The sequence below is a fragment of the Vanacampus margaritifer genome, chromosome 2 (assembly GCF_051991255.1).
Source record: "Vanacampus margaritifer isolate UIUO_Vmar chromosome 2, RoL_Vmar_1.0, whole genome shotgun sequence".
Classification (NCBI taxonomy): Eukaryota; Metazoa; Chordata; class Actinopteri; order Syngnathiformes; family Syngnathidae; genus Vanacampus; species Vanacampus margaritifer.
In genome coordinates this window covers 25543006-25564738 of record NC_135433.1, presented here as the reverse complement: position 1 = coordinate 25564738, position 21733 = coordinate 25543006, and the positions used below count along the sequence as shown (strand labels likewise).

Genomic DNA, 21733 nt, shown 5'->3' with positions numbered 1-21733 from the left:
ACAATAATGTTAATCCGACCGCTAACTAATGCTGGCTAATTTACTAGCTCATAGTATGGAGCCATAGTAGCCACTTGTTGATATACTGTAATTGTGTTTTTCATCAAAAAGATGAGAAAACATTTTATGTGAAAAAGTTTTGGGTCTGAAATGTTCAACATTATCTGTTGACAAAAAATATACAGGAGTAAAATGATTGTGCTGACTAAAACTAGAGCAAATTGTTGCAGTTTTTGTTGACTAAAACTAGACAAATAAAATGATGTTTTCTTGGACTAAAATAAAGACTAAAATGCTAGATTTATAGTTGATTTAAAATGGACTAAATAAAAACGGGATGAGGTTGACTAGCTATGATAAAAACTAACAAGCATGATTGAAACGGGACTAAAATTGAGACATTTTTAAATGGCAGATACAGTACAGTTAGGTTTTTAACTCCCCCTAGCCCTTTTGAACATATAAACTCTTTTCTTTCTTCCTATTTTTGTTTTTATTTTTTACTTCAACTTCAATAGTTTGTACTTGTAATGTTTTTTGTGTTTTCTTTATGTTTATATGTTCAATAAAACCATTTAAAAAAAAACTAATCAAGAGTTGTGGTTTCCACGATGAGCCAGGATCCAGAGTTGTGGTTTTGATGGTCCTTTGTTGATCCATGTGTTTCTTTTCTGGTATTACACAAAAATGGGTTAGCTTCACAGACCTTACGTGACTTTTAGTTTGACTTTTGGTTTCACCAAAGTGCCATGGGCAAGTTGTGGGTTTGTTTGTTGTTGTGATGACCCAAAATTAGGATTATGTCACGGACATGCACATCACAACGAGTTCTGATTTTCCCTTTCTGGAAATGTAATGAAGCCAGCAAACGAAACAATTCTGTGTCTGAATTCAGTTTCACACCGTTGATGTGACTTCCCACAATCAGATAGCTAGATGACACAAGCACCATACGTCTGTGCGACGTGTAAAAGAGTTGTCTGACAGATTGCTTTCAACATGACAGGGCAGGAAAAGTGAGTGTTGGGTGTTAAACTTCACACTGCGGTCTTGGCTTTTCCGCTATCAACTTTCACGCAGGCAGCATGCCGCCTCAGTTACACACACACGCACACACACACAGTGAGGCAGTAGTGTGATGTAGCGAGCAGTGCAGCAGTAGAGACAAGGCGTTGTAATTTGTGCGCAAAAGCGCACGGATGGAGGTGGAGGGGGGGGACGAGAGGGGGGAGGAGCCAACAAGCAGCACATGCATTATTTACCAAGGGGGAAAAAAAGAGAGAGAAAGGCACCATTAAAATGTCAGCAGTGCTCCGGGCAGAGCAGCCGAGGAGGCGGAGCGGGAGCGGGCCGGCTGGCCGGGGTGAGCGCTGCCCCCGCCGCCGTTATTAATGGGCCGCTACGGAGCTGCGTCGCCGCCGCCAGAGTGTGCGTCAAAGCGGGAGCCGGCGCCCCCTACTGGAACAAACGTGCCAGAGGAGGAAGGGACGGAGCAGAGATGAAGCACAAAACCACTGGTCAATTTATATCCACCATAAAAGTAGGGTTTCAAGCCTGGGGTAAGCTTTCAAACAACAGTTTCTATTCAAAAGTAGGGTTTTAAGCAAGGGTTGGGCTTTCAAACAGCTCAGTGTTTCAAATGATGGTTTCAAACAACAGCTAGGGTTTCAAATCTGCTGTCGGGTTTCAAAGTAGGGATCAAAACAGGTTTAGTGTTTTTTAGTGTTTGAAATGAGCGTTTCAAGCCTGTGTTAGGGTTTCAAGCGTGGTTTAGGGTTTTGAAGTAAGGTTTCAAAACCAAAATACAATTTCAAGTATGGTTAGTCTTCCGAGTTAGGGTTTCAAAAAAGGGTTACGGTTTAGAATTAGGGTTTCAAGTCTGGGCTTCAAACATGGATCAGGAATGAGGGTTGTGGTTTCAAATTAGGAGCTCAAGAAAGTGTGAATTTCAATGTATCATTTCAAGCTTCAGTTATCGTTTCTAACAATGCTAGACTAAGTAGAAGAAGTAGAATTTGAATTATGGGTTAAGGTTTTGAAGAAGTGTTTCAATCCCCGGTTAGGATTATGAAGTAGGGTTTCAAGATAAAGTTAAGGTTTATGAGCTTTTCTCAGCTGTCGGTTGTTCTGTCGTCTGCGCATTTGACAGCAGCCAGGAGTTCAGCACATTTATTATTCAGCGTGTGATTCAAGTGTGTCTAAGGGGGAGTGTGTGCGCGTGTACGTGTTAGGCAGTTGCAGAGGAATGCTACTTTCCATTATCTTCCAATTCAGATAATCTTCTGCACGGTCAAGTTTCTTTCTGGTCAAATCAGCTGCCAATCAAATTCAGGGTGCATGTGTAAGTCAAAGTTACAGCACAGTCTTGGGTTTCAAGACAGGGTTACGGTATCAAACAAGGTTTTGAGGTTTAAGGTTTTGAGGCAAAATTAGACTCCTAAAGCAAGGTGAGTGTTTCAAATTAGGGCTTCAAGTTAAGGTTTCAAAGTAGGGTTTTGAGCAATGGCTACAGTTTTGAGTTAGGGTTTTAAATTGGGCTGGCGTTTCAAAGTAGGGTTTCAAGCCTGGATTATAGTTTTCAACTAGAATTACAATTTCAAATTTGGGTTTTAAAACAGGGTTAGACTTTCTAAGCAGGGTTTTCAGACTGGGCTAAGAGTTCCAATGATCGTTATGGTTTCAAGGATTTCAAACAAGGGTTACAGATTATGGTTTTAAATCAGATTTAGGATCTCAAAACTGGATTTCAATACAGGGTGAGACTAAGGCCTTCAAGTCAGAGTTTGCAAAAAGGGTTAGGGTTTCAAATTAGGCAATGAAGACATGGTTAGGGTTTCAAATAAGGGTGAGGGTATGAAGGTGGGGCTTCAAGCATTTGGTGTGTGATAGTCCAAAAAGTTTTTATGCGATTTGTGGCTAAAGCAGGAGGCACAATGCTGCAACGCAATAAGGAAAACAACACTTTTAATAATTCAGGTGCTCTGAGAGCGGGGTGTGGGGGGCGTTTGTGTGAGTGAGTGCATGTGTGTGTGCGTGTGACGTCTTAAAGTAGCGGCGAACGCCTCATTTAGCCGCTGCTGCTCCGCATTATTAAAGTTGTATTGAACCCCCTCCTGGGTCTTTCCCCTTTTTCGCCCTTCTTTCTCCTCTCTCCTTATGTTTGGCTTTCCAACACATTTTATTAGTTATGGTTTCAAATTTGGGTTTCAAGGCCAGGTTAGGGTTTCCAATAAGGATTGGGGATTTAAATTAGGGCGTCAACTGTCAAGACAGGTTTTGACTAGGGTTAATGCTTTGAATGAGGGTTGCAAGTGAAGCTTCTGATTTTAAATTGGGGATTCAAGCCTGGATTAGGGTTTTGAACCAGGGTTTGATTTACAAGCAATTTCATGTCAGGTTCATGGTTTCAAGACAGGGTTCGACATTCTGCTGTTCACATTTAATTCAGTTTCAAAAATCCCCGTTTTTTTCCAGAGATGAAGAAAGTGAAGTGGTATTTTTATGCTCTAATAAAAATCCACATTTTAGAGGATCTTGTAAACTTTTGCTCCATTTTTTTATTCAGCCGGTGGCGAGAAGTTCTAATTATCATAATTTATGATTCCTGCTTAGCTTGCACAATATGATGGAAAACGTAAAGGCCTGATAAAACGTTCATTTAGGATATACAGTATAAACCACAGAATACTGTTTAAATCAAAGCTCGGCTCATTCTTGTATATATTTGGTTATGGCTTGAGGATTTTTGTTGATCTATAGAAATATATAAACTAGAAATAGAAAATAGAATTGAAATGACATACTTCCTGTGTATTCCTAAGCATGCTTTTTTTTTGTCAGCCTACTGATGATAGACATGTCTATCAAATCATATGTTGCTGAATGGAATTGGATTCGGGGATGGGGCTTTTCTTTCTTTTCTTTTTTTTAAGCGGGTGGAACCAACTGAGCCAATCGATGCTAAAATGGCCCCTTGAAACTGAAGTGAGTCTTTTCAGGCATGGCATCATGAGACTCTTTGGTGGGTCTACTCATGATATACATGTTTATCAAATGTCATGTTGCTAAGTGATAATGGTTTTGGGGGCTGAATTTTCAAAAGAGTCAATATGTTCTAAAGTTCCACTAGAAGCCCAATGCTAAGCGTCTTTCTTTTCAGCGAGGTTTGATGATGTCACCGCTGAGCCCGCAGGCCGATTAGAAGCAATTTCTCTGTGGCGAGCGTCAGCGTCGCGGTGGTACACAACGGAGCGTTTCTCACTCTCGGCGGTCTTCGCTTTCTAATAACGTTGCAGCGCCTTAATGGATCGCTCGCCGGATTTAACGTGAACACAAAGTGTATTTCTCTGCGCTAACAATATGAAAGGATAATAATAGAGGAGGGGGAGATAACTTGTGCAGGAAGGTGGAATCATTTTTTTTTACTTTTATATTTTTCCCCTTAATGTTTTCATGGCTTTTTTTTTTTTTTTTATAATAAAAGCTCATAAAATAAACACCAGCAGGATGCAAAGTAAGGTGTCAAGGTTATGAATGAGGCCCCCCAAACGGCAGACAAGGTGAGCTCACCATCATGATAAGTTCGCCAGAGTGGAGTCAAACTAAAAGATTCCGTCTTATCGTCATCATCTCTTCATTATCGTTATCGCTACGATCAGTGGTCGCATTATTATGCTAATTGCTGGCGGCCTTGTCCAATTGCATCAATTGCATGCAAAGAGAAAACAAAATCTACTTTTGCCGCCTTATTTTCTACCCATCCACTTTCTATACTGGTTTCATTACGATAAAACATGCTGAGAAATTAAGTTGAAATAACTTAAATTAATCATAAAATCTGTGAATTTTCCAGTTTCAGTGATTAGCTTAATTTAATCAAATGTGACTAACATTTTTGTTTGATGAAAATTGTTTGAGCTCGCACATATTTGCATTATTTTCAATGTGAAAAATTCTCAAATGTGAACATAACAGTTAACTGAAATCGCTTTTAAAGTCTCTCCAGTGGAAGAAGGAGCCTCCCGAAACATCTCCACGATAGTCGTAGCGTGGCTGACAAGTGCGCCGCCCCATGCTGTAACGGGCCAGAGCGCTCCCAATTGCCCCCCGGGGGCTGCTGCCCCACTGCTAAGTGGAGGGAAAAAGCGGGTCAAGCTGAATCGTTATCGGTAATGTGCGCATGCGTGTGTGCGCGGCATCCTACTAAGCATTACTAAACACTAAGCACCGTTTTATTTATTTACTGTTTGCCGGTAACATACAGTCTAGTGGCAGACAGGACAGTTACATTTTCAATATATTGATCACTACCGATTACGGTCATTTTATTTCATTTTTTTGCATTGTGTTGTGATCCAAAATTTCAGCTTGCCGTTTTCAAATGTGCCAGCGCTTCCGTGAAGTAAAAAATAAGGTTGCAAAAAAAACAACAACATAATATGCCATCATAATGTGCTGCATTGCATTGTAATGCCATCTCATGTGGGCAAGGAGAGCCACAGCGGTCGACACATCCAGCCATTTATGAAGGGGACAAACTGTCAAAAACAAAAATAAAAAATGAGAACACTTGAACGGAGATGCTGCAGACCACGATTCACATCTTTACACTCATGTGCATAACTGCTGACGTCACTCACTGGGCCACACCGCTTAAAGGCACACATCCAACAAATGCTGCAGTACATACACTAATTACACTTTATGAATGTCACAGGTATGAGTAGAACCCAAAGTTATTGTCTCATATAAGGAGAGAAGAGTCTCTGTCAAGATAATGTTCCACTATCCACGAGCAGCAACAAAAGGGAAACACACACTGCAGCCATGGGGACAGGCAAACAGAAAACACGAGGCACAACTTAAGATGGGTACAGAAGGCGAAGGTAGGATGAGGTACTTTGGCAAAAGGAGATCAAGACAAGGAAGAGTACTGAAAGGTGAAAGGTGGTAAGAATTATTTTTGTGAGCGTTTTGCTATGAGATTTTTCTAATGTAAAATTCGTGTCTAGGTGGAGTTAAGTTTGTGAAACACGTCCACACCGCTTGTCCATGCCATGTTTGCTAATGAGCCGCTGGGAGGGCCGTGGCCGGCCTGCTGAGATTTCATCTGGGAGGAAGCGAAAGCAGCGCAGTCGACTTGACAACCCATTAAAGTGTGTGTGCATCTGTGTGTGTGTGTCGGCATCCGCCGCGCACCGTGTTTGTTGTGCATCAGTCAGCAGGCGACCAATCGATATCCAACACAAAAGCTCATTGATGACAGACAGCTCTTGACAAACATACAGCATTTTTTTCTGTCGAGCTTAGCAATAATCTCCAAGGTCAGAGCCGGTCGCAATGCCGCCTCCTCATTCCTCAACAGTCTGCTGGCTTTTTTGTTGTTGTCGTTCACAAAAGGTCTCATGCATTTTAAAGCGGCGCGTGTATTGTTAAAAGCACAATTACATAAACATGTTGACAAGAGGCCACGTAGGTGTTGACGGGATGTTGACTGAAAGATGGAAACTCCCCTTGCAACTTCTTACCCCCCGCCCCAAATACCGTGTTGCAAAAAACTTGGTTTGAAGATTACTGTAATGTGATCGTTCCTTGCCAGTTATACACAAAAGATGCTTTGCCCAATGAAAATAAACACTCAAAATAATCCACAGTCAAATCAAAACAGTCCACTGCACATTCAGTCAGGCATTGCAGTCACCATAATGAAATGGTTTGTCTCACTCATCATGATAACCACCACCGTGAACAGTAGAAATAAACTACAAATAATGCACAAAGTAAAAAAAATAAAATTAAAATAAAACAAAACAAAAAAACATCACAAGCAAGGGCAAATACCCGCGGAGTGATGATTCTGGCTGAAATTATTGTGACGGCTCTTTTCGGGTTTGCCAGTTATTAAAAACAAATGCCGCCTAGCACAATATAAATAAACAGGATGAATCAAATACAGGAATCCACAAAGTTAGAAAAATCCAGCATATGATTGGTCATATGCATGCACAATGTACAGTATGTGTCAGACAATGTAATGGCTCCCGTGACAAGTTATTCAGAATAATTGCCACCTTGCACAATGGAAGAAAATGGAAATAATCCACAGTTAAAAACAAAAGTTCTTCACATTCTCAGTCACTCAAGGGACTAGAAATAATCCACAAATTAAAAAACAACAACAACATCCCTTGCACACTTAGTAAAATGCATGTGTGATTATGTGATTTTCTTGCATCAATCATTCATGATAATTGCCAATTTTCAGAATAGAAATAACCGCACATTGACAAGAAATAATCCACAAAGTCTTTGACAGTCCACGTGATAAGTATACTCACATACACTCGGAATATACATGTTGTGTTCTATAATAATTGTGATGACTCATCTTGCAGACCATTCTAATAACTGCCAACATTTCATTGTGTAGTAGCAATGACTAGAAATAATCCACAAATCAGTACAACTGCAATAATCAACTGTTGGATAATGAATTCCGAATGGCCTCTTGTGAGTACCGCCTTGGTGAGAGGATGACTACAGGTGTAAGTGAGTTATTACTGGGGGTTCCAGTACACCCCCCACCCCTTACTGGGTCCCCAGCCACCCTACTCGGCCCGCTCGCTCCCACCCGGAGGGGCCGTGCTGCCAGCTGGCAGCGTGAGTGATGCTCCATTAGGGAAGTGCTGCTGGTGAGCGCGGCATCGCTCAGGTAATTAAAGGCAAAGCAAAGCAGGCAGACGAGGCGGGCGGGCGGACGACGGCTGCCGGTGGGGTTGTCGGCCAAGAGGGGGTGTGCCCAGATTTATGGGGCTGAGTAATGCACACGCCGAAGCCATTTTGCCATCCAGAGGCCTCACTGGCTTCCAAAGAGTCTCAGGAGGCAACGGCTTCCTCTCCACTCGGATGCATCCTATTACCCGCCCTCCCTCGCTTTCACTTCTTCTTCCTCCGTTTTGTTTTCTTACTTCCACTCTGCAGCATCACAACATAAATCAACCATATTAGCATATTAGCATATGGATGAAGAGCTGCACTCTGATTGGTCCTCCAGGCTCCATGAGAGATACTTCTAGGAATACTATAGCAGGAAAAAAACACACCAGTCAACCATTTTCCAATGCTTATCTTGTTCGGGGCCACAGGGTTTTGGGGGAGGGGCGTGGTGGGTTTGTTAGAGTGGATCCCATCTGACTTTTGGCAAGAAAAGTGTTTGGCAACAGAAACGCCACACAAAGCATACTAAAGCTAATCAACCAAAACCAGCCTTTGGAGGTAACGCTTAGCATACTTCACCCGATGTTTTCCAGTCATCTAGATGTTACAGATACAGCGTCACAGGGTTCCGAAACATTTGATTCACACAGGTAAAATTTGAATTTAAAAAAAGGGAAGTTTAAGGGTGCCCTCAAAATACCCCTGTAACTGATCTACCCCCCAACCACAGGCTTCGAAGGAAACTCTGAACATACTTTGGTCTCGAGGAGACTTTTACTGCCTCCGTTTTAGTTCAACGCTTGTTTGGGTTTGCCCGAAATCTAAACAAGATATGACGTCACGGGATACAAGAAGATCCAATTCAAATTGTAGAAATAATAGAACTTGTCCATCAAGTCAGAGTGCCATATTTAGCTGTTTTCTCATTTCTGCCAACTGTTGGAGTCGCCACTTGTTTTGATTTGAAGCATATCCCCTCAGGTTCATTATTATTCCTTCCACACATACATTTATATGCACCAAATATGACATCATAGGATTTGAGATGTATCCAAAAACCATGTCCATAAACAGTCACACCAGGATCGGCCTATTCGACAAACTCTGGCCTTTGCTGGCACCTCGAAAGATAGTTCCAAAACCGCCAGTTCATCCCGTGACTCTTTTCTATTTTGCTGCTCTGCATCCTATTTCAATAGATTTTTAGAGTCACAACTTGTTTGGAATTAAAGTCTATCTCCACCAGGTCACCAGGTCACATCATGACAGATACATCAGATTCATCTGGATTATCTGATTGTAATTGGTAAACTACTAAGGTCATTTTAGTTTTATAACATTATACTTTTTCCTCCTGAACAGATTCACCAGACAAGTCAGGGAAAATCTGCTTAAAATCATGACAGTAGCAAATCATCGATATACTGGAGATTATTTTGGAAAGTTGTGAAGACAATTCAACAAAAAAAAAGAAAAGAAAACTCAGGAATGTTTGTTAAGTGTTTACCCTTACGTAACTGTGCTAGGTGGCTACATGTTAGCATTGCAAATGTATTATAACAGAAATGTTAAGTTTAGCTGAAGGTGCCACAAAGTTGAGCATATCTTTCATCATCAGCTAACTTGAAGGAAAAATATAATAATTGGACGATGGCCAACTTTGATTATTTCAGCTTAATTACAAGAGAAAAGTGTCTGATGTTTAACTTTGAAACGAAGCGAAATCAAGTCAAAGTGTATGAAACCCCTCAGGCCGCCTCTTTAATTAAAACACTGTGTTAATTTAAATATTATGAGATTGGTCGCCCTCATGTTTCCCAACAGGAAGTGACGCAACAAAATCCCAGTCAGCATCTCTTCAGTAAACAATCCTGGCGTTTCGTGAGCCGTGCTAATGTCGTTTGTTTGGCTAATGGCTGTTTTTTTTTCTTCTTTTTTTCTCTCCAGCCCACTTGGTGGGGAACTGGAGCTAATGAGCTGCCCACCCGGAGGGACCAGAGAGGATGGATAACAGAGTTGGGGTCCGAGCGTACGGAGGAACTGAACTACAAACAGCTGCTGACCTCCAATGTATACTCATCTTAAAATGTTGATAATAGCACGCAGCTTCCTCACAGGTTACACCACATATTCCATCTAATACAGGGAGCTACGTAGCAAAAAGTCAAGCTACCTTAGCATGCCAAAGCAGTGTAAAGGTGCAAAAGTGATGGCTGATACTGAGGTTTGGATTTGCTAACTACCTGGAGCAGCTGGGAGCAGGTGTTCTTTCTGCTGCCACTGTTGGGATAAAATATCACTGGCCGACAGTCACACTATTGCAAGTGAACAAGAACTATTGAGTTATGATTTTTGGTGATAAATTATTGAATCTGTACACGTAAAATATTTGTACAAATCCTTTCCTTGTTTTGTTTTTTTAACTAATCTGCAACAAGGGAAAGAAACACTAATATTGTACTGACATGCCAACATAACTTTCTTCCTACTTTACTTTAAGTTTTGAAAGTTGAGATTATATAGAGTAGAAATAAAATGTCAACACACCCGCGTGACCAGTGAAAGGTTAATAAAAGTCATCAAGTCTTTTCAGCAAAACCACTGGGTCTCCTCTTAGCAGGCTTCACAAATTAAATGGTCAACCGAAATCTAACATCCAACAACAAACATCATGCACCATCCAACCCACATGATCAACACACACCCTAAATCCTACATTAACAATCTTTCGACCTCCATACATCGAAATCATCCATCTCCATCCAGCCAAACTATCGAACGAGTCCAAATCAGAAGTAAATTAGCACTTAAGCTGCCTACGATGGTCCACCCATAAAATTAAAAAGTAAAGGTCAAGTGTCTTCATTATAACTTCATTGTGATTAAACGCACATACTCACTCACACACACACTTTTTACACTTGAAAGACAATTAAGCAGGTAGACACCTAGTGGTGCTCCTTTTGACATGACATCATATGAACGTTTTTTAGTGATTGTGTGAATAATTCTCGTGATGGCTGTCCATCTTTTAGCTTGAGCACCTACCCCCTAAAAATGTCTGTGCACTCGCCTGTAGTTGCTAAAAAAAAATACATTTACACAACACCTTTTGTCTTTTAAGCTCAAGCTGACATATTATTTCTACCTTTTGTCATTAACATTGGTTATATCTTTATATAAAAGTGAAGATATTTATTACGGCTTCAACTTGAAAGTTGTTTTTGTCACATTATTCTTTTGCCATTCATCATCAACAGACAGTTTTATTTGTTTTTTGTGTACTAACAGAGGTCAACTTTCTTTTAACACTTGTAAGAGCATTAAAAAGTGAAAACATCAAGTCTGATTTACAGTGTTTGCCATTCATCATTATTAAAAAATATTTTTTTAGAAAGAGCTCAGTATTAATTCGGCAATCTTACCGATTCAAGATGTCATCATCATTGCTCTCTCGCTCTCTCTTTGTGTGTGTGTGTGTGTGTGTGTGCGTGTGTGTGTGTGTGTGTGTGTGTGTGTGCATATGTGCGTGCGTGTGAGTTTGTGCTCATTAATTCACCTGAAACCTATTAAAAATCTCATACCCTTCACCTAAACACAAGACTACAGAATCCTGCTAGAGTCGTAAAGTTGTCAGGAGATCCGAGGAAGGATTCATTCATCATTAAATGTAAGACTGTTTTCATCGCACACATAGTTTTTCGTTTTTTACACACCATTCCTGACAGTTAACTCATTTACTCCCCAAAACGCATAAATCTATTTTAAATATTGCCATGGTCCCAAAAATGTATTGATACGTTTTTTTGTTTGTTCAGCTAGAGCATACAGGCTTTGATGCAGACTCTGATCTGAAGAGGTCCCTTAAAGCAATGGTAGTTATTACAAAAAATGGCCAGCAGTTGTCAGCAGAGTATAAGAGATCAACCAGGCCCATATTGCAACAAACTCTTTACCCCAGTGTTTTCAACAGGTTTGTGAATAATGATGAAACTTAGTTAAATTCTAATGCTAATTCCTGCAAAACAGAAACAGATACAACTACTTTTTTCCCTGATGAAAGAAGATACTCTAATCTTTCTTTTGGTAGTATCTATGTTTTTATAGTATTAGAACCCAATATTCTGTGGGCCTTGCAAAATCAGTCAAAATCCAGTAAAACAGTCGGGAGCGAAGGGGGGTGCTTCAGTGGAAATGGCTGGGAGTGAATGAGTTCATGTGGACAAGTGAAAACATCATGTTTGGATTACATTTATCATTGGTCATTAAATTTAAAATACATTTGTTGCTTTGACATCAAAGGTATGCATAACGGTAAGTGTGAAAGTAAATGTTACCATGCTACTTCAAATATGCATCTCACAGCAAACAGAGGTTTCTATGCGGATTTCTATCATTTCCTATGAGGATGAAAAAGGCTTGTAAAGGCATCTATTGTTCATCTGTTGCATTAATGATGAATTGAAGCACTTCTTTCCTACTTCCTGTTAGATAAACCACAAGCAGAAGCAGCGGTATGGTCATCGCTATCAAGATGGACCGGCTCGGCTCGCTCGGCTTTGGTTGAGATAAATGTGCGAGGGAAATCGGAGAAGGGATGAAGCAAAGGAAGGAAAAAAGAGGAAGAAGATGATCAAGGTCGGCGGCCGGCTTATCGCTCGACTCATTACGAGAAAGCGCCGTCGTCAGCAGGGAGGGATCTTCCAGAAGGGAGGAAATGAGTGAATGAGGAAGAGGAGGAGGAAGAGGCCAAGTCAAATAGCTGCTGGTCATTGAGCTTGAGCTCAATTAGCGATAAGAAGCTGCGGAGAAGAGAAACGCAAACGTATATGACGGCAACCTCCAGGACCACCTCGGACTTCATCTTTGTTCACGTTTACAAGCGTTCACGTCGGACGTCATGCAAAATTGAATTAATCCGTGCCAGGGTCAAATTGTCACTATCATAAAAGCATTAAGGCAACGCACCATTTATTAAAAACTTACCAGCTATTCTGTGAAACAGTTCATTTAAACTCTTGCAAGATTTTTTGGGGTCAATTTATGTTGAGCGATTATGATTTGGTAGTACTTAACTTAAACACACAGAACGGATGCGGCGCTGCAGGATTTCCGCAAGCATTCTTTTTTTTCTGGACGCCGCATGCGGATTTTCATGAAGCTGAAGAAATTACACGAGCGTCAGCATCAAGGCATTTCAAAATAAAACCATTTGCAAACTCCTTTTTTGGGGTAAGGGAGGCTAGCTAACTACAAAGCAAGACATGAGTCGGACATTTAAGACAAAAAACGAGCTAAGAATAAATTAAGCACTATCTAAACACAAAACGTACTCAGAAGTAATGTTCAAAAGCATATCGATGTGACAACAGGCAAGTGTGGCTATTGTTTATCAATATGACTCTATATACACGGTTGTTATCACATGAATTCAACTCTCCAGCGTGAACCCCCGTGATCTTGTGGTCTGGCGGGTGCAGATTTCCGGACACAAACAGTTCACGCACCGCAAGCGGTGTGAATTGCAGCCCGTGCGGATGCCGTACGGAAAATGCACCGAGTCCGTTCCGCAGTCAGTGTGAATTGGCCGTTCCATGGAGACGTACTGTAATTGGGACTCAAATTAGCATTTACATTGGTCACCTGGAAATGTAATTTGTGGACAGTACCTGGACAATAACCCCCCCCCCCCCCCCCCAACTTTTACTTGCTCGGCCAACTACATTTTGTTGTGATCAGTATGTTTTTTTAGCCGTACATTAGGAAAGATCACGCCCCACCACCCCACGGAAGGAGATGAAACATGGCATGCTGATGATTACTCCAACTCTCAGATAAAATTACAATTATACAATTATAATTACAAGATGACATTATTAAATAAGTCTAGTCTAAGTCTAATAAGTGGACATAAGACAAAGATGAGTCATAATTCATATCTTAACTCATTTGCTCCCAAAAACGTATAAATACGTTCTATTTTAAACCTTACCAGTGTCCCGAGACGTATTGATGTTTTTTTGTTTTTATGTATTTTTATGCCAGAGCATACAGAAGGCTTTGATGCAGCCTCTGAACTACAGTGAACCGTTGAAGCAATGGTAGTTATTACAAAAACGGCCAGCAGGTGGCAGCAGAGTATAAAAGATCAACCAGGGCCACTTTTTTTCCTGATTGTAAATTAATTCAAATGACTCTACATAAAGTCAGACAGACAGTCAATCTACTCTAAAATAGTTTTTTTCCCCTCCACAGCTCTGTGAGATGTTTCAAGAGGAGCAAACAACAACAGAAGGAGCGCCTTCTGGGCAGGACACTGACACCGCCACGGGACTGGAGCATGCGAAGGAAAAGGTGGAAAGCATGGCCGCAGGGTAAAAGCTTACTAGCCAGTCCACTTATGCAGGATGCTCAGTGATGACCCCGAGTGTGGCGGGAAGAAAAAAACGAAACCTCAAGGCCATCGGTCACGGTGAGGCCAAAGGAGCAGCACAGTCATAATGGCAGCACGTTTCACACCAAAAGTGCCACTGTCGTTAAATCAATAAGTCATTAGCTTTAATGGGATAAGCACTTGGAAAACTAATTGAAAACAGCTCCATTGACTCCCGCCAGGCACCCCAATAAAAGCCACAACACTACTCATGTTTTGGTGGTGTTCTGTGAACACCCTGTTGCAAATAACAATCAACCCACTTCCTTGCCAGGAATGCAATAACAAATGCTTTGTTGATAACCAGAGAGGAAATTCAAAACACAACTAATGATCAATTTTACATAACATATGTTATTATATGGATTAAGTAAAAAATATTGCAGACAAATGAAGCTAGGCCCAAACAAGATGGTAAGGCATGATGACTTAAAGGTGAGGCAAGAAGTCAGTCCGTCAGGATTTCAGCTTATTGACGCAATGATGATTGTCACGTTTACGGCATATTGATATATATTACTCGGCATCCAATCCCAATTAAACAAAAGAAGAAAAAAAGACGACTGGCCCGCCGCCAGAGTCTGTGCTAGCGGGTGAAGGAGTCGCTATTAAACGCAAAGCAAATTGAATGCGCAAAAGCCAAATATAAACCTTGGCACGCCTTAATCAGAGATGGATTCTTATCGGCAAGCACGCGCTGCAAAAGTGGACATGTCACTCACTCGCTTGCTTCTTCTTATCATATTACAAACGCAACGCACACATTTTCTTCTTACTTAGTCGAGAACACCCAACAGATATGATCTGGACTTCCCTTTCAGCAGCTTCAAAACAGAACTAGCCTGAAAAAGGATTCATGTAAGAGCACATTTAGTGGACTTAAAATGTATTTACATCAATGTCTTAATGTTTGATGGGAAGAATGCTAAGCTACAGCTAACATTAGCAGCTAGCCAGAGAAAAAGCTGAAATATTCGACATGAAAACAAAAAAAAGTAATGAAATGCAAAATAAGTCAAAATCCGAACGTTCTTTGATGGAAAATGACAAGATGATTGTTCAGGCCATTCCAATGTTGGTGAATTGGTGGAAGCAGATGCCAAACGCGCTGGTCAAGTCTGGCTTGGGTTTGTAAAGCAATGATGAGTATGAGGAGCGGTTGGCAGCCCTTAAACAGACAACGGTGTTTACTCAGTTTGGAGACGCAATCAATCTTCTGCTCGCCACTGAGACACTGAACATTGATTTCTTTTGTGTGTTTTTTCCTTTTCGGGTTCCTCCAAAGTGCAGCGACATCATCAAAAAGCGTCCAGTCATTAATTGTGCAAAGGAGACTTGTTAACAACGTCACAAAGGCACGGGCAAGCGAACGTTCGCTACGATCAAACTTTCAAACGTGCAACAACGCAAATTAATCGACACGCTGCCTTGTTTTTCTTCTTTTTTCCATATTCCATGTTCCACTTCATGTTCTTTTCTGTCCTTATTTTTCCTCCTCCCCTTCTTCAACTTCCTTTTCTTCGTTCTCTTCTTGCTTTCCCTTTTTAATCTTATTGTGTTTTCTTTTTTACTTGTTTTCCTTCATCTTTCTATTGTCATCTTCTCTTTCTCTTTTCTCCTTCCTTCTTTTCTTTCTTCTTCATTTTCCTTCTTCTTTCCTACCTTCCTGCTTTCCTTCCTTGTTTCATTTTTGCTTTTCCTTCTGGATTTTCTTCCGTTCCTGTTTCCATCCTGCGTTTCTTGCTTTCCTCCTACCTTCTGCCATTTATCCTTCCATCCATCCCTCCATCTTTTCTTATTGTTTGGCTTGTATTTAGTCAGAAAAAATGTCAGCTGGTCTTGAATGTTTGTCTCTCCTTACCTCCAGAATGTGGGATTTGCTTGTCAAAAAGCGCAAACTGTCACAGTAAGATTGTGTTGAGTTGTGCGTAAAAAGCACAAGCGGATCGATGACAGGTAAAAGTAGAAATTTTCCAAAACGATGTCTCTGCAGGTGAGGTGGCAAGGTGCTTTGCGTAAAGCGCGACACTTCCCGGCCGTCTGTCTGCGGCGCTAATTTGATTAGCGACTGATTAAAGCCTCCCTAATGCAGTCAGCGCTGCGCCACGCTAATGTAATAGAATCACTTACGGCTAAAACAGGTTAGCTTAATTGGCGGGAGGCGCGATGCTTGGATTTGCATTAAATTATTTATTTGCGACGCGGGGCGACTCTCAATTCCATTATGCGCATTAGCCGCTCGCAGACAATTTAGCCGCCGTTCTTCGTTCAAGGATACCAAAACAAGTGAGAAGGAACTGCCATAGTTTTTATTTTGGGGAGGTTTTTTTGTACAGCGGAGTACATTGAAAGCGGGCCAATATCTGCGTGCCCTTGCAGAAGCTGGGAAAAGTTTGCTTATCTCTCGTCACATCGGAAATATTGAAGCTTCGCATAAAAGGCTCAACATTAACATTTTTTCATGGACGTTATCGTACTACAATATCAGGCAATGTGCTATCATCGTAAGATACACATCATACACCCGCCAACACTGTCAAGCACTGTGCGCTTTGAATTTTGATGGAAGCTGTGTGTTAGCTACTCTGAACACACACATTTAAATGTAAGAGGAAAAAAATATCCCAAAATATTGGAAGATAAGATTATGAAAGAAATGGGAAATTGGAAAAGAAAAAGTAATACAAACACAAAAATGCAAACACAAAGAAAATGACAATTAATAGGGGGAATGTATCTAAAAAAAATATTGCAGGGGAAAAAAACAAACTATTGGGAAAATGCCACAAAAATGTCTTAGTAGCATTTTAAAAAATAATAAAATTAACAAATAGTAACTAAGTGCAATTTCTGCATGCATTGTGTGGGAATGCTGAAAGCTGAATGCTAATAGCTGAATGCTAAGCTGAATTCTTATGAAGGAAATTGAAAGATAAATCATGTGAAAATGACAAAGTATTAGCATCTAATCACATAATTGGCATTGATACATTTGCAATGTACAGTCGGAGGTGGGATTCCAACCCGTGACCACCTGGTTACTGGACAAAGCACTTAGCCAATTACTCCGCTGAGCAGTATCAGAGATCTGGTAATGGTGAGAAGTTGTATGGATGAAATTGGGCGTGGAAAAAGTTGATATTTAACATTAAATTGTGCGAGCACTGTAAGTAATGTGGAATCAGACGATATAAACCCCGGAAGGCTTGAATTTTTGAAGCACGTTGAAATTTGCACGGTGTAAATCAGAAGTATTATGTGGGAGTTGGTTCTCGGCGAAAAAGTGAGGAAAATAAAGTGCTATGATAACGATTTTCAGCATTCCCACAATAAAAATGACAAAAACTAAATGTTGGTGAAAACATTGATGGTTTGTTGTCTTTACAGCAGTCAAAGTTAGTTAGCCCACATTCAGCCATTCACATGTTCACCCTTGCACATTCGTCATTCATTCATTTGGTGGTTGGTTCGTGCCACCTGTAGGCTAATCTCCGGCTGTGTCCTGTCAGCACGCGTCTACGCCACCTAAGCTAATGGCTAACCTCGTTATCAGATGCCACGGACGCGCATCTACACTTAAATTAATGAATCCCTCCAGCCGGCCGGCTGGCCAGGTAAGGACAAGCTCTGCGTGCAGCACAAACACACTGAGGCTGTCCAGACACTTCTTTCTTTGACAACACAAATGTTTAGACAGCGCAACGTCACGACCAGTCAAGTTTCTACTTCATTCATATTTATTCGATTTATTGATCAACTCTTTGTGATTCTACTATTTGTGTTTCCCATGTTTCTTTTTGTACTGTCTCGGTTTCCACTGTTTCACAGTTTCTTTTCAGAGTGTTTGTAGTTACTACTTGTGTTTGTGACACTGCTGTTTGTGTTTGTAGCCTTCTAATGGCCGTCAACTTATTGAACTCACAATATGGATGGCAGCCATGATTGCGTTTTCCCAAGCGCGGCTCGGTGAATCAAAAATTCCCAACGACATAATGGAATGAAGGAGAAAAATAGCGACGGGAGAGAACAGATTTTCCGCACTGCTCTGATGCCGCTGCCAATCATCGGTTTATTTACCCACACCGTGTAAAGATGAACCATCATCTTCATCAATTCAGGAAATTAATTCATCACTGAGGCTCAAGCAGATCAATGTATATCAAAAATGTATATCATCATTCTATATGAACGTGTATCATCAATGTACATTTTGCAGCCGCTCCTCAGCTTCGCTCATAAATATTTACTTTTTTTTCCTGTTTGTTAAAATGATAAACAAAATTTACATTTATGTCACTTTGAGGTTGAATTATTAATGAAATCATTAGATGCATCTGTAAACACGCCACCGCAACGGCATAAAAAACATTTCATATATGTCAGGAATTTTGCCTGTGGGAGTGGCTCAAACTAAAATATATATATATTATATTTTGATTTAAAGTTACTTGTATTCAATTAGCAATTTTTTTCCTGGATTGGAAATGACACAGGTGTGTCTCCCAAAAAATATAGGATGTTGTACAAGAGGCATCACTGTGAAAAAAAATATTTCTAAGCTTTTATATACATTTGAACAAAAAGTGGCACGTTCAAAATTATACACACCCTTCTTAAAAATCAATAGAAAAGCCTTTTTTGGCTATAATAGCAAATGGAACACATCCGATAGTTACTGATCAGCTTTTTGCATGTCTCGGCTGATATTTTTGCCCATTCATCTTTAGCGATGAGCTCCACTTCTTTCAAGTTGGAACGTTTTCTTGTCATCCCCCTGATCTTTTGTTCCCGCCACAGATTCTCAACTGAATTCAAGTCTGGACTGTCTGGGCCACTGCAAAGTGTTAACATTTTTGTCCGCAAAACATTGATCTTAATCACTTTAGCTGTGTGTTTTGGCATTTTTGTTGTGCTTAACTGCGCACTGGTGCCCAAGACCAAATTTCACCACAGACTGCCAATTGTTGTTAGGGAAATCTTGAGTAGCCTATCCCTCTCTTTTTTCATGGTGCCGTTAACTGTGATTAGGTACCCTGGTCCATCATTTGATCATAAAATATAAGACCAGAACTATTCAACTTTGTCCAGATGAAGCCCAGTGAGTGCTTTTTCTGGAGAAGTTGTGTTTTTTCTGGTTTGTGACTGTGGAACACAGCAAGCAGTCTGCAGTGTCTGTTGGATGGTCAGCCTTGAGACCCCTATCAACACACCCATGTAGGTTGGATATGGGCTGGTGAATGGGGCCCATTTGATCTTCCCGGCTGGGTCCCCATTAATTTTGGTTAGGGGTTTTCAATGGTGGACCCATATGGGCAAGCCCACACAGCAAAAAGCCCCATGCTGAATTGACTCCCACAGAGTTGATTTTAACACTTTTTTAGACTTTATATAGCTCCACTTTCCAGAGGTAAATCAATACTCTTCAAAGTTGACTCCTAAAAAATCACTGCCATGACAGGAATTTGAACCAGGGGTAGCATGTAACCAAAGTCAGACACCATAACCAGATATACAGCCACATGATAAAACAGACGTTATAAATTTTACGTGACATCACTGATCCAAATTTTAACAGTCCAATTTTTGCTGGGAAGTTTCTTCTGTGAGGAAAAATTACTTCCTGTGCCCAAATTTTTTTTGCTCGAATGTCAGTGTTTCCTGTGACCAGTGTTGGGCAGTAAGTAGTTACTAGATACTGTAACTTAGTTACGTTTTACAATAACTAATACTCTAACGCATTACTTTTTTAAAATACAGTAACCCAGTTACAGTTACAACTGTCAGTTATTGTCAGTTACTTGATAAATTATTTAATTTAATAATTTAATTGTGCGACACTCGTGACAATAAGTGGTTCAGAATCAAATAATGAATGGATGGCTGCTTTGTACTGTACTAATTGTTGTTACAATTGATTGCCACTGCCATACTAACGAAGAAGACGTTGTGGGCGAGTATCGGATTCGGCAGTCATGGCGAGCGCAAGACGAGTTTTTCGACGTGGAAATACGCTCATTACTTAAGTTGAGCATAAAGGAACACTGTATGTTCTTTTCTTTTTTTTAAGTAACTAAAGAGTTACTTTTAAAAGTAACACATTACTTTCTCGTTTAGGTAATCATCAGAGTAATTGAGTTATAAAATGAAGTAACAAGTAACTGTAGCTAGGTTCTACTTTTTAGTAACAAGCACAACACTGCCTGTGACAAGCAAAGAAAAGGGAAATGGTGCCAGCTCATTTCTAAAGCTGCAGTGCCAGTCCAAAGGTGGAGCTTAATTACATCTCTAATCTACAACTCTGTGAAATAACTCATACTTTGGAAACAATTTAACTCTGAAAATAGAAAATTACATTTCAGGATTTAAAATCTGCTCCCCAAAAATTCACACTGAAATTTGTACTTACTTTTAACCAATTTTTGCTCGGCAGATGGGCTCAAGTAGGGCATCATATGGGCCCTACCTAAAATCCACATTGGATGGGCTGGGCTGGTGGGTTACAGTTGCACCCACTTTGTCGTTTGGACACCTCAATTTAGATGACACAATTTTTGTTTGTGTGGAAGTCACAAACAAATAAATGCCAGACTTCATGTAAGGTCCTGGCAACTATTTAGAAACTCTGCGCGAAGTAGCAAAAGCAACTCTTCTCCATCTTCCCTCCCTCCACCTGAACCAGGCCGGCACCCCCGAAAGTAATCCCCCCCTCCCTCCATACCCGCTTCTTCGCGTGGTTGGCTGCGTCTCACCCAGCCAGAGTGCATAAATCCGCCCCTCTTGACACTTGCAATCAACAAGGGCCGAAGTGAAGCGTGCGTAATGGCCGCTTAAGACGGGGGCGCGGGTGTGCGCCACGATTTACGGCAACAATTATAGCCCCCGCACCAGGAGAAGCCCGGGGGTTTATCAGGAAAAGGCCTGAGATGAGGGGGGGGGGGGCAGCACAGGTATGCTCCGGCTTCCATATGTTCCATACAATGAAATATGTGAGATTCCGTGAGTAGGGAAGAGCCGGCAAACTGGAGTGGTAACTAACCTACAACTATATGCAACAAATACGTCAACTGTAGAAATGCAAGCAAATTATATTATGTTTTCATTTATTTAGCAACAAAACTGACCAAAAATTGTTACATGAAAACTCACAACTATGTCTTATCCCTCAAACTTTCAGTAAATTGAAAGCATTTGCCACAAGTGTTGCCAAGCAAATACAGCGTGTCCCTGAGTAGCATTGAAACCCATACATCAAATGTCCAAATGTTATCAAATGACGTCTTTTATTCAACGACAAAATTAATTATGCATGAAACCAAGTTTTGCCAAGGAAACATGTCCCTGCTTTGCAGATAAATATTCACATTTTCTTATACGTTTATTCAAATGATCCAACAAAATTTCCATTTATGACACTTGGTAGCTTACTTGTTAATGACTTCATTGATTGGTCACTTGCATCAGAGCTTGACTGTCATTAAGTTGCCTTTATATATATATATATATACATATCTATCTGTATATACATCTCTCTCTCTCTCTCTCTCTCTCTCTCTCTCTCTCTCTCTATATATATATATATATATA

At 40.6% G+C, this 21733-nt stretch overlaps 1 protein-coding gene across 6 annotated transcripts in view; it reads right to left on the bottom strand.

Moving 5' to 3' along the window:
- Positions 1-21733, bottom strand: part of LOC144042917 (RNA binding protein fox-1 homolog 3-like) — a 396743-nt gene that overhangs the window by 170180 nt on the left and 204830 nt on the right. The gene's annotated exons all lie outside the window — the stretch shown is intronic.